General features: G+C 43.6%; 1 protein-coding gene across 6 annotated transcripts in view; it reads right to left on the bottom strand.

The window, feature by feature from the left end:
* The window catches only part of LDLRAD4 (low density lipoprotein receptor class A domain containing 4), a 439821-nt gene that overhangs the window by 120805 nt on the left and 306723 nt on the right, over positions 1 to 12293 (bottom strand). The window contains exon 1 of one of the 6 annotated variants that reach the window (XM_088019479.1): positions 10155 to 10246. The exons of the other annotated variants lie outside the window; for them this stretch is intronic. The gene's annotated coding sequence lies outside the window, so the exon portion shown is untranslated. Of the gene's footprint in view, positions 1 to 10154; positions 10247 to 12293 lie in introns of those variants that run through there. 6 annotated transcript variants of the gene reach the window in all.

The raw sequence follows: 12293 nt of genomic DNA, 5'->3' as shown, positions 1-12293 counted from the left end.
CTTTCATACTAAAGGAGGCCCATCAGGGTTCTAACCCAAACTGCAGACCTTTATTACTAGGTATTCTTCCTCCTCCTCCTAATTCAGACAATAGCCAGCCAGAATAACCTTCTTTCTTCCTACTACACAACCTTCCTCCATTCTATTGTTATCATAAAGTGTGATTATTAAGCCATAAGACTGATTCCACAAGTAGGATACTCACTCATCTGTCTCTAATATTTGCGGTCTTTGTGCTGAAGGAACATCAAACACGAGGCCACTCGTAACTGGTGCCATCTGTTCCTAGGCCCTTTACTGCCTCCAGGACTGGGCTGATTCTGAACCCAAGGCAGACCTTAGAGTTAAGAAATAGCAACATGGAGGCACCTGGGTGGCTCAGTCTGTAAATGACTGCCTTCAGCTCAGGTCATGATCTCAGGGTCCTGGGATCGAGCCCCGCATCGGGCTCTCTGCTCGGCGGGAAGCCTGCTTCTCCCTCTCCCACTCCCCCTACTTGTGTTCCCTCTCTCGCTGTCTCTCTCTCTGCCAAATAAATATATAAAAAATCTTTAAAAAAGAAAAAAAGAAATAGCAACAGGTGGCTTTGTACAGTGCAGGAGCAGTGGATTGGTGGACCAGGCCTGAGGCAGCACAGTGTGGTCAGCAGATGAAATTAATGAGAACTATTCTGTTAAGAGGTAGCCTAATTCTACTCTAAATCTAACTCTGAGCATGGAAGCTCCTTCAGAATGAATATTTACTGCCTGGGACCACCCCAGACCACAGGACTATAAATCTGTGCCACTCTCCAAATACTGTACCCCAGCTAACATTTCTTACACCTTGACTTCTTCCTCTCGACTATAAGCTTCCAGGGGGCAGGACTTACAGTTTTCTCTGGGGATCCAGTCAGGGCTCTGCAGAGTCCCTGCACATTACACATATTACCAAACTAATTAAGAACCCATGTTTTTCACAGCAAGGGAATAAGAGCTGTGACTCAAGCCAGCACAGAGCCCATGGTACTTCATGTCACATGAGCCAGCAGACTTGGTCTGGTTTTCTCTCTCCTCCGGACCATGTGGAGATTACTCTTGGGTCAATTTGCTTGTACCGTAGATGTTGCTAGAAATGGCCAGATTATTTTTGGAATTGTGCTCAAAGGACACTTTGCCCAAGAACATCAAACACTGCTAGAATCATGCTCTTCCCTACTGAGAAACATACTTGGTATTTCATAAACATGCTCATTAAATGGCTATGGAATCCAGTTAAAAAAAATTTTAGGTATGCATTTTAGATCCAAAGATTGTTTTTCTTCTAGGAGAAAAAGAGAGGGAGATGTGTTTCTTCCTCTTGTTACTTTTATAGTCCTATAGCTACACACTACATTTCAACATAGTTATATTGATTTTTATGGTTTTTTATTTCAGCAGCTTGGTGACTCCACAAATTATCCTTCAAAGAATCTGGAGGAACATGGCTCGAATCACAGGTAGGGGCAAACTGCATTCTTTTGACTTAAATGTGAAATTTATGATCAGGTAATTTTTTCCCCTATTACTTGGACTCTGAGAACACACATTTGAGGATGACATTCACCCTAAAATATGATTTAGTCACCCTGAGTTACCTGAGATGTTTCAAAATAGAAAGCTTCCCACTAAAGTGACAAGCATATCATTTTCATGAAAGAAAACATTATTCAAGAATGACAGTGCTTCAAATTGGACTCTCTCCCACCTCAGTGGGATGGTGCCACAGTGTGTGTCTCTAACAAACAATAACAACATAATGCAATAGGATGCAATTTGGGTGGACAACATTTGTGGATGAAATACAAGTTAGTCACAACAGCAAGCTGTCTTTTGTGCACATGCATATTCAAATGTCCTACCCAGTATACAGAGAAAGGCTCTCTGTTGATGTGAAGATTAATTTTTCTTTCTTAGTGTTTTTCCCACGGGACGGGCTGGCAGCTCACTTCTTGTTTCTTGGCATGTCCACTCTGAATATGAAGACGCCTCACAAAGCAACTTGATAGAGTCCATCATAAAAGCATGTATTATTTACTTGTGCCTCATGCTCTGAACTCTGCAGCAGCCCAGCTCCCTACAGGGCTTTCTAAAAGTCTCACATTGATACAGCAGGCCTTTGAGGCTGCCAAAGTCTCAATATGTATTTTCTCATCTGCCACATGTGAACGACTTCCTTTTCAAAGGAGCCATGTTCCAGGTAGCTTGCAGTAATCACCACCCATTTGTGTCATCCTCAGAATGTACTTCTGGGGTACCATACCATTTGGAACATGGAGGAAATCAATCAGAAATAAATGCCTTGATGTCTCCTCCAGCACCTGTTCTTCCTGAAAAGCCACGACTGCTGTATGCTGAGCCTCTGGCCCATGCCAGACACCTGGAGAGCCAGCGCTGCCTGGCGAGTGGAAAGGTGGGGCAAGCCCTGGTATGCTCAGAATCAGACAGTGCAGTCTTTGACCCAATTCTCGCTATACATCCTTAATGTCGGTATTTTCCAAGCAAAGGTTTCAAGTAGCCAGTGCTATGTTGACTTCCCATCAGTTGACCTCAGTTGGGTCCTCTGTCTCTTTGGCCCTCCTGGAATCCAGAGCATTGCAAAAGCTAGATCTACAACCAACGATCTAAACCTTGCTAATCAAAGTGTGGTCCATGGACCAGCAGCAGGCGCATCCATCTGGAAATTTGTTTAGAAAGGTAGAATCTCAGGCTTCACCCTGACCTAAAAATCAGAATCCGCATCTTCACAAAACCCCCTGGGGACCTGTGTATATTAAAGGTGAGGAAACACTGTTACACAAGGGCTGGCTGGGTGCCCAAAGGGAGCCTCATGCTTTACTGCAGAATCTGATTCAACAACCAAAGCCAGTTCTGAGCAAACTATCCTTTTAAATATGCAATAAACTGGCTGTGTGACCTTGGGTGAGTTATGTTAATCTCTTCAAAAAAGATTTTTAAGACATTAATAGTACCTGACTCATAGTGCTACTGTGAGGATTAAATTGGGTAATATAGGTAAAGAGTAGTTAGCTCAGCACCTGGCATGTGGATAACAGCTAACAAACATTGATTATTATGAGTTTGGGTTTTCGCATATGTACTTTTAGACACAAGGTGGAAAAAAGCACTCCATCTCAGACCTCTGTTACCAAGTTACTTCAGGAAAACCAAGGCAAATTATCCAGGGCAGCACATCAGGCAATGAAGTGAAAAGGCCAGATGTAGAAGTTGCATCTTTGAGTAGAAAGAGGCAGTCACCAGGAAACTGAGAGGGTGGGTACCAGCTTACTGCACACGAGAGCTAGCAGAGGGGAGAGGATGCTGGTTGAGGATGTCAAACCACAATAAAGCAGAAAGCAAGCTGCAAGACACTGCTGCCAACCAAGGAGGGACAGGCTGTGCCGTAGGAGCGTGGGAGGCTGGGTGCTCCAGCCCCAGACCCAACTCTCTGCCTCAGTAAAGACCACAGGTGCCATCCCGGACTCAGGCAGGTCCCATGAGGTCTGTCCTGCTCATTAGACCCACCAGTCTAAACCAGGGAGGGCTGCTCACTATTCTACTCCCCTCACTCTGTGTCCTTGTGACTTTGCCTCTCTTTCTCTCCCCATCCCTTTCTTCTGCTTCTTCCACCACAGTCAAACATGCAGCCAGGTCACCACAAATTCCCTAGGAGGGGGTAGTGGCTAGAATAAGGTCAGAAACCAGAAAGACCACTGGGAGAGAGACTGCAGACTGCAGAGTGGCTGATATTTGGTCAACTCGGAAGTAAGTCTTTGGATGCGGTTGGGAGAAATTGGGAAGAAGAATGGGGCTTTCTCAAAGCAGCATACTTCCTCAACATGCAGCCCAGTTCTGTGAGCAGCCCAACCTTCCAAAGGTAAGCTTGCAGGAGGCCACATGAACCCATGCTTCAGCATGGGGACAGCCTGCCTATATAAAAGGCATAGTATATGCCTCATTCAAGGACAAATTCATATGCCAAATGACAACGCTGTCGGCAATATTAAGACATCTCCCATGCACTACTTTCCAAGGCTGATCTGTAAAGGATGTCATGAAGTGTCTGGAGAACTGGCACTTTTTGAGCACCATTAAATTCATTTACTTGGCTTCTCTGCCTCCGAGCTTTCTCCATGGAGCTGAGTAAGGTCAACACCATGAAACTTAATGGTGTCTTACGAAGGGAATGCATCAGGTCATGAGGGCCAGGGTTTTCCATGTTCTACCAAAGACTCCAACCCCAGTCAGCATCACCTTCAGACTTGCCTCTCTTTGCCAAGGGCTACTGCAAATAACAGAGATGCTTTCATTATACAACACAAACATAACAATGACATGTATTATAAATACTCAACCAGATAATCTTTTACAATTGGGAGACATGTGGTAATGTAAAAAAAAAGAAAGAGACCATGGGAAGAGAGGGAAGAAGGGAAGAGGGGAGGGAGGGAGGGAAGGAAGGAAGGAAGGAAGGAAGAGAAAGGGACGAGAGGACTCTAGAGCAGAACTCAGAAGTCCAGTGCCAACTGCGTCTCTCATCCTTAGGTCCCTGAGCAGTTCTCTTCCCCTGTCTGAATCTCAGTTCACTCACATGCAAATGGAGAAACACCTTCAGGCATTCAGTAAAGATGAAATGATAATATGTGGAAAGTGCTTTGTACACTATATATCAATGTAGAATTTACATTTTATTTTTGCCCTAAGAGAAATAACACCAAAAAAAGAGTTAAGATATAAATTGTGATTAATGCTCAAGACAGCTGAGAAAATTTTGTCCATTATTTCAAAAGTATGGCTCAAGTGCAAGTGACCTCAGGATAGAGAAAATATGTAACAGATTACTTTTCCTTCTGTACTTTCGGCTTTATTGTTACAGCTAACATCATTTCCCCTCTTAGAAATATTTCTTTTTCTCTTCTCACACGTGTAAACCTATTCAGAGCACATGATAGGTTTTCCAATATTATGAAAATCCCTTCCACACACTTTATGATCTGCTACATCTTATCTGGGGATGCTTTTCCTGCCACATGCAGATCAAGGAGTCACTACAGGCTCGTTGACAAGAAGGGGCCTAATAGGCTCCTACAGAAATCCTAAAGGCTCCAAAGGTACTGTTCATTTAAATTGGGAAGGGAAATGAACATGCACAGAGAACATATTTCATACATTTCCAATGGGAGTGTTTGCTTATAATAGTACCATAAAAAATCCCCACAGGAAATGAGCCCCCCCCAATAAAATAAGATTCCCAAATTGAAATAGAGTTCATGAGATTTCAAGCATGTTTAATACTTAAAAATGTTCTGAAATGGTAAAAGCTGCTCAAAATTTGCAAACACACACACACACACACACACACACACACACACAGGCAAGCGGCCATTTAGAAAACCAGTGCTATAAGGAGGGAAGGGTGAGGTGGGGCAGCCATAATATAATACAGGATCCTGTAGTAAACATCATTGTTATAATCTTGCCTCAGGGTCTTGATCTTCCCTTGCTGAGCCACACTAATGTAGCAATGATAAGAGGTGGCCCAGCAAAGGTGTGTGTTGGGGGCTCCAGATTAGGCACATGGCAGGAGCACAGCTCGCAGAAAAGGGGCAGAGCTTAGGGGTCAGGACCCAGGGTACCCCAGCAAGGGGCAGTGGCAGCACAGAATAAACTTATTTGTGGACACATGGAGAATATCCCCAGGAAGCACCCCAAAATATTTGAGAGCACCAAGTAGAATCAAGTGAAACCACATTAACATAAATTTCCAAGGATCTATGTCCCTTGCTGATATAGGACCTCCTGTCCCTTCAAAGTCACTCTCTGCTTGCAAATTTCTGCCAAGTCCTGGTGGCCACTTGGGCTCTGCGATCCTGTCACCAGTGCCCTAAACCCATCCTAGTGCTCAAACTCCTAGCGGCCCAGGATGCAGAGAGGAAGAATGGCAGTTTCTTCTTTCTGTTACACTCCTTTAGAGTTGTCACAACAGTGTTTTACATAGCTCAGTAAAATAGGCCTTCAGTTTTTCATTTACAGGGCATGATTCTCCCTGGGAACCAGTCCCAGTTAAGCTAGAGTTCTGGTCTGCAACCTGTGCTCAGGTCTCCTGCTCTCCGCCAATGGCTCCGTTGCTATGGCAGGGCCCAGTGCGATATGCCTGGTGCCCTTTCTGGAGGATGTCCTCAAATCTGCAGTGGCCCCTACCCGAGTTCATCTCTCAGAGGCTCCTCAAGCCAAATGAGGATGGGTCTCTTGTAGGCAGGTCATCCCCAGCAGGCTTTAAGACCTTTAAGAGATACAATGTAGACTCAAGATGGGATCTCTGCCACCTGAATCATGCCTGTTAACCCTCAGGGGTGTTGGCAAAATTTCTGCACAATCAATCAGGCTTAAGGGGATACTCATGTTTTCCTGGGGACCCTGACTAGTTAGTACCCCCAGCTGTCCAGGATTAGCATGATCTAGAAATGGCTCTATGGTCTGAAAGGCACACTTCAAAATGTTTAAATATCTGAATGAGAGACTCAAAGGGCATGGGAACTAATGCTTACTGAATACTTATTGTATGCCAGGTGCTGTGCGCTCTTCATTCTTCAGGCAAGAGAAGAAGTTGATGTTAGTATCTCTATTTTACAGATGGGGACACTAAAACTCTTGGATATTAAGTCATCTGCTGAAAGTCACAAAAATAGTAAGTCAGGACTTACGAAATGCAGGTCTGTTAACTCCCAATCCACTCTCTCCATCATTAAACACTATTTTCCAAAATAACCTGGTTCAGTGTACCAGAATAGCTGAATACAAGTGTGTCTAGTCTGCTTGTGAGCATGCACCCATGCAAGGGCACATACATACAAATCAAGCACAGGGATTGTAATTATGCTTTTCTAACTCTCAGGCATGGTGAGGATAAGTACCTTTAAACTAGGGCAGCCTTAATTTAGAAATGGGGTGAGATGGATAGTGACACAGCCAACTTAATTGGCATCTTAATTCTTTTTAAGATCAAGAAGATCAAGTCACACTTAAGGTTTTAGAAGCTGAGAATAAAATCATAGGCTTAGTTTTGACCTGGAAAAAAAAAATGCAGAGCTTTAACCACAGAGACCTTGCATTAAGCAACATCTGCTCTGATGGGAGCTGTAATATATACAATTCATTCCATATGATCTGGTTGCCCTTACTTTTGCTGGAATGAGCAGGTTTTGGAGTAAAGACAGGTGGGGGCTGATTAGTAAACAAAAAATAATAAATGATTACTGTTTTAAGCCTTAGAGTTTTTGGAGTCGTCTGTTACACAGTATAACTGAGGTACGAGCTAACTGATACAGACAGTAATTTTCCTTTCTAGTGATAAGATTTTCTCAAAATCTATTGCCAGACAATAGTGTAACCACTCTGCTTATTTCTTTTTCCTAAAAAACTCAGGTTAAAAGATAGGCCTCTTAACTTCATTTTTTTTTTCACATACAGAAACTATATATTAGTTTTCTTTAGGAAAGAAATTAAACAGGTATGACAGGATGTGAAATTGGTAGTTTTGAATTAAGTGTCAAGATGCAATAAAAATAATATGCCAAAGCAAGGGTACAGATCAACATGTATTTTCGTAAGAAAACACAGGACTAAAATTAATAGTTGGCACCAGATATTTATAAGACCCTTCAATGCTGACTCACACTCAAGTACAAAAGAGCCATGGCAACAACTGAGAAGGGGCTTTCTCTGGTGTTCCCAGGTTCACTCCCAATCCTAAGGGTTAGAGGAGGGAACGTCTGGTCTAGACTGATCTACGGGGCACTGAAGTTTGAAAGAACTCTATGAAGAGAAACCTCTCTGGAGAGCCAGTGCCGTACGTCTCCCTAGGACTCCCGGCCAGAGCACAGGGTGGAATGGTGCTACCCCCTTTGTCTCTGGCCAAGGCAGAGAGAGGGTCATGGGACCATTCAAAAAGCTTTAAACCAGTCAAGGAGGCTCAGTGCACTGCTGCCTGATTCCCACCAAGGAAATCTAGGTTTCAGAGAGATGGGCTGACGCCGGCTGTGGAGGCAGCAAAGAAAAGCAGCTGTTCCTGCTGCATGTGATGGGAGCTACGGGATTTCCCAGCGTCTTCCTAAACAAAGGATGTGGATCATGAGAGAGAGCCCACTCAAGCTGGTGCAAATCTTCCACAAACAGTCCAACTGGAAAGACAAAGGGATCCTAACCAAAAGCGTCTGTGCAGGGGGCCATCCAGATAGAAAGAGCAACGGCCAGTGGAGGAAAAGGCATCCCCCACCCCAAGGAAAGTGCAAGAGAAAGCTCCCAGTGGGCAACTCTGAGCAACCCACATGCACCAGTTTTCCCACTGCACCATAACCAACAGCCATAAATTCTGTGGCTTAAAACACCCAGTGATTAGCTCACAGTTCTGTAGGTTGGAAGTCTAGCATGGCCTGGCTAGGTTGTCTGCTCAGGGTCTCATGAGGCTGGGCTGCCACGTGCAGCTTGGGGTTCTCTTCCACATCCACCCACGTTTGGGGCAGAGTTCACTTCCTTACTGTTGTAGGACTGGGGTCCATCTTTCCTTCAGCATGGTCCACTCCTCTGACAACAGGGCAGCTCATGTCGTCAAGGCCAGCAGGACGGTGCCTGCCTCTGCTTCTCATCTCTTTTAAGGCCTCACCTGATTAGACCAGGCCCATCCCGGGTAATCTCCCTTTTCACGAACTGACTGGGAACCTTAATTACATCTGCCACATCCCTTCACCTTTGCCATATAATCTTGAGAGTGACTATCCAAGCCCAACGTATGGCTGCCACCCACACTCAGGGGAAGGGATTATCGAGGGCCTCGGTATCTGGAGGCAGGGTTACTGGGGACCATCTCAGAATTCTGCTTCACATACCAAAAAATCACTAAACAGACAGCGACACATGGATGGAGACCCAAAGAACGCAAACCATCCCATGGCCTTGCCAGCATTCCTACTTCTCTTACCCTCTCTCTTTGTATGATTTATCTTGGTTAGCATGCTGGAGGAAGGGTGGAAGTGTGACAGGGTTTAAGGATAGATGACCACACCTGCTCTCTGGACTCCTACCCACAGACACTGGCCAAGGTACCTTTTACTGCCTAAAAACGGAGGAGTCAGGGAAATGCCTGAGCTTAACCATAAGGGTGAAGAACTTCCATGGGAGACAAACAAACGAAAATGTTTTTAGATTTTTTTTTTTATTTGAGGGAGCGAGAGCACAAGCAGGGGAGAAGCAGACTCCCCGCTGAGCTGGGAGCCCAACGTGGGGCTCGATCCCAGGACCCTGGGATCATGACCTGAGCCGAAGGCAGACGCTTAACCGACTGAGCCACTCAGGCGCCCCACCCCCCTCTGAAAATGTTTTTAAATTAAACCTTGAGTCCTGCTTGATCAATTATAAGGAGTGGTGGGTTTAGAGGCCACTTGGTTTTCTTCTTTATGCTTTCTGATCTTTAAACACCTAATAAACATATTAAACACATATTTATATGCTTTATATATTAAGGTAACACTATAAAATACTATTTACAAAAAAGTTGATCATATCATGAGTTTCTTCCTAAAATTCCCAAACAACAATAACAACAACAACAACATCACTCTAGGATTCACTGCTGGGATTTTAAGAGGTTGGGCTCATTTAAAGGACTAATAAAGTACCTTTGGCCCAGATTAAGAAGACAAATGTAAACATTCAGGATACGGCTTTTGTGGCTGATGTCACATCACTCTGGTCCCTTTCTGCAATGTTCAAGCTTCTACTTGAATGATGTGGATGAAGACTGGTGAGTATTTTGGGTAGGTGCCATGTTCCATGACATGAAGCTTAGTAAGTCAGTCACATCTCAGATAACACATCTCATTTGCACAGTAATTTTATACATAGAATTAAGCCCTCAGGACCACCCACTGCAGACATGGCCTCTCCAAGCATCTGGGAAAATAAGAAGTGTAAAAGGCATGTTGTTAAGGATATTTACATGATTAGCATACAGTATAATTCTACACAAATGTAAAAAAAAAAGGTCTGTTGTAGAAGATTTTCTAGAATCAATTATGGATAATGTTCCATTTCAAGGGGCTGCTTGGGGAGTGGGATCAAAGGCTGTTTTGTTCTACATACCACCAAGGCTTTCAAACAAGCTGGTCAGAGAATTGTGCAGCTTATCCAGGGAGGAGGAACTCAGCTTGAAGCAGCCAATACTGAAAAAGTAAATCAGGATAGGAATACCGAGGCATTTATTACTTTAAACAAAAGAACCAGATCAGAAATATTTTCATTTCAATACACTGCCTTTAGGAGAAAAATGATATTAGCAAACATAATCAACAAGCAAAATTTGTGAGGGGCATTGTAGGAGCCAGGAGTTAAGTAAGAGCTTTAGGTAACTTACTTTGCCATAACCCTGGAAAGCAAGAACTAGTACGGTAATCTAGCCTGCAGACAGGAGACCTAGACCAGGCAAGTTCAATAACTTGCCCACAAAAATAAAACCAAGCATTGGAGCTGATTATTCACCAGCCTTAGAGAAAACATGGATGGCTGTTAGATTTCAAATCATATTTCCAGTAATGACTCTTACTATTTTATAATAAATTTTTTTCCATATTTCTCATTCTTGTCCTAAGGTACCTCTCCTATTGAAGATATTTTTAAAATTCCAAAACACAGAGCAAGTAAGCAATCGGGCTGAAATAAACTCAGATGTCTCCCAGGGGTGTGTTCATTAGAATGAACCCTGGGACAAGGACAGTTTCCAAGTCACAGGTCTTCCTCACACCACTCGTCATAAAACAGAGTAGTGATGTAACCAGGGTGTAACCTTGCGGCTTTTGTGCCACCTTCCGATTCATGACATCAGCAGTATGTCCAGCACAGGTACGCACAGAGGACGTTACTAAAGACGCTCTGTCATAATTTGAAATCTTCTGGCTTGTTTTATCGTGCTCCAGCTCTAAGGAAAGCAACAGCCAAAAGCTCTTAATGACCATAGTATACTTTCCACAACAGGCTGATTTTCACACCTGTATCAAATTACAAAATAGTCTAATCATGTAAATATGCTTAACAAGAAGATAATCGATCTTCTCAACTAAATTTTCCAAACAAATATTCACAGTTAAGACACAGAACAATTCCATTTAGGGAGTTCAGGGAAAATGCACTTGCTATTTAAAGCAGACAGACACACTGGAGTCGAAAAATGCAGAGCATGGGGGAAAGAATCTGGGTTCTGCGTGGAGAGTTCTGATCCATGAAAGGCAGATGAAGTGGGATAAGAAAAGGATACTTGGAGGGGAGGAAAGAGGAGAAAAGAGAATGGTTACCTCAGGTTTGGCTTAAGGGAGGGCCCCTGTGAAAGCTCCTAGGCAGGGCAGGCACACCATCTTCCACACTCTAGTTTTCTTCCCACCCTAGAACACTCATCTGTAGTACTCATGTTCCAGAAAACTAAGAGCTTGAATATCCTCATAATTTGTAATGCCAGGCAGCATGAGAAACTGAAAACATGAGCATCAGTTAGAACACTGTCTCCTCCCAAACTGGGCTCACAGAACATGCATGTTCCACAAGTTGCTAACAGGTCTTTTTCTAAAAACAAAAAGGACTCCATGGTCAAGTAGGTATGGAGATTGCTGCACTAAACAAAGTTGAACAGGCTTTCTGACTTCTCAGGACATTCAACAGACTAATGTGAATGATGAGTCTTTCAGCAGAGGAGTACCGATGGTGGGGCCAGGAGGTGGCCAACGGTGGGATGCACATTCTCCACCACCAATAGCCCCTCTAGTTTTTGACAAAGACAATGCCTGTGTTCTTAATCTCATATAAAGTTCTATGTGAGAACGTTTTTGAGTTGCCTCTTCTGGGTCAGTTGTCCTAAAGAACAGCTGCCTCTAGAAGCTTCCCGTGTAGCATTTTTGAGCAGCTAGGTGTGTACACAGTGTCCCCAACCTTGTCTGAATATGGAGTTTCCTTTGTCAAAAGACATCTATTACTATGTCAGTGAACAGAATACTAAAAATACATGAAATATGGTTTAGCAAAATTCAGGCTAAAGATATTAAGGTGAGGCTGTTCTTCTATGCCCCACTACTATTCTAGGTTCATGTTTCTCTTCGTCACGGAATGCCAACTGGGCCACCTTCTGGTAATCTGCACAGTATTTAGCAGACTTGGTAAGCCACCTCCAATGAAACAGTTAAGAAAATTAGACTCATCCTATGAATTCCTCTGAGGACTTATAGTAACTTACTTCAT

This window comes from Eumetopias jubatus, unplaced genomic scaffold (assembly GCF_037043125.1).
Source record: "Eumetopias jubatus isolate StellerSeaLion01/CBP00866 unplaced genomic scaffold, mEumJub1_p1.0 scaffold_16, whole genome shotgun sequence".
In the NCBI taxonomy this organism is placed as follows: Eukaryota; Metazoa; Chordata; class Mammalia; order Carnivora; family Otariidae; genus Eumetopias; species Eumetopias jubatus.
Note: the sequence above shows the minus strand (reverse complement) of the source record. Positions and strands in the feature narration are given on the sequence as shown.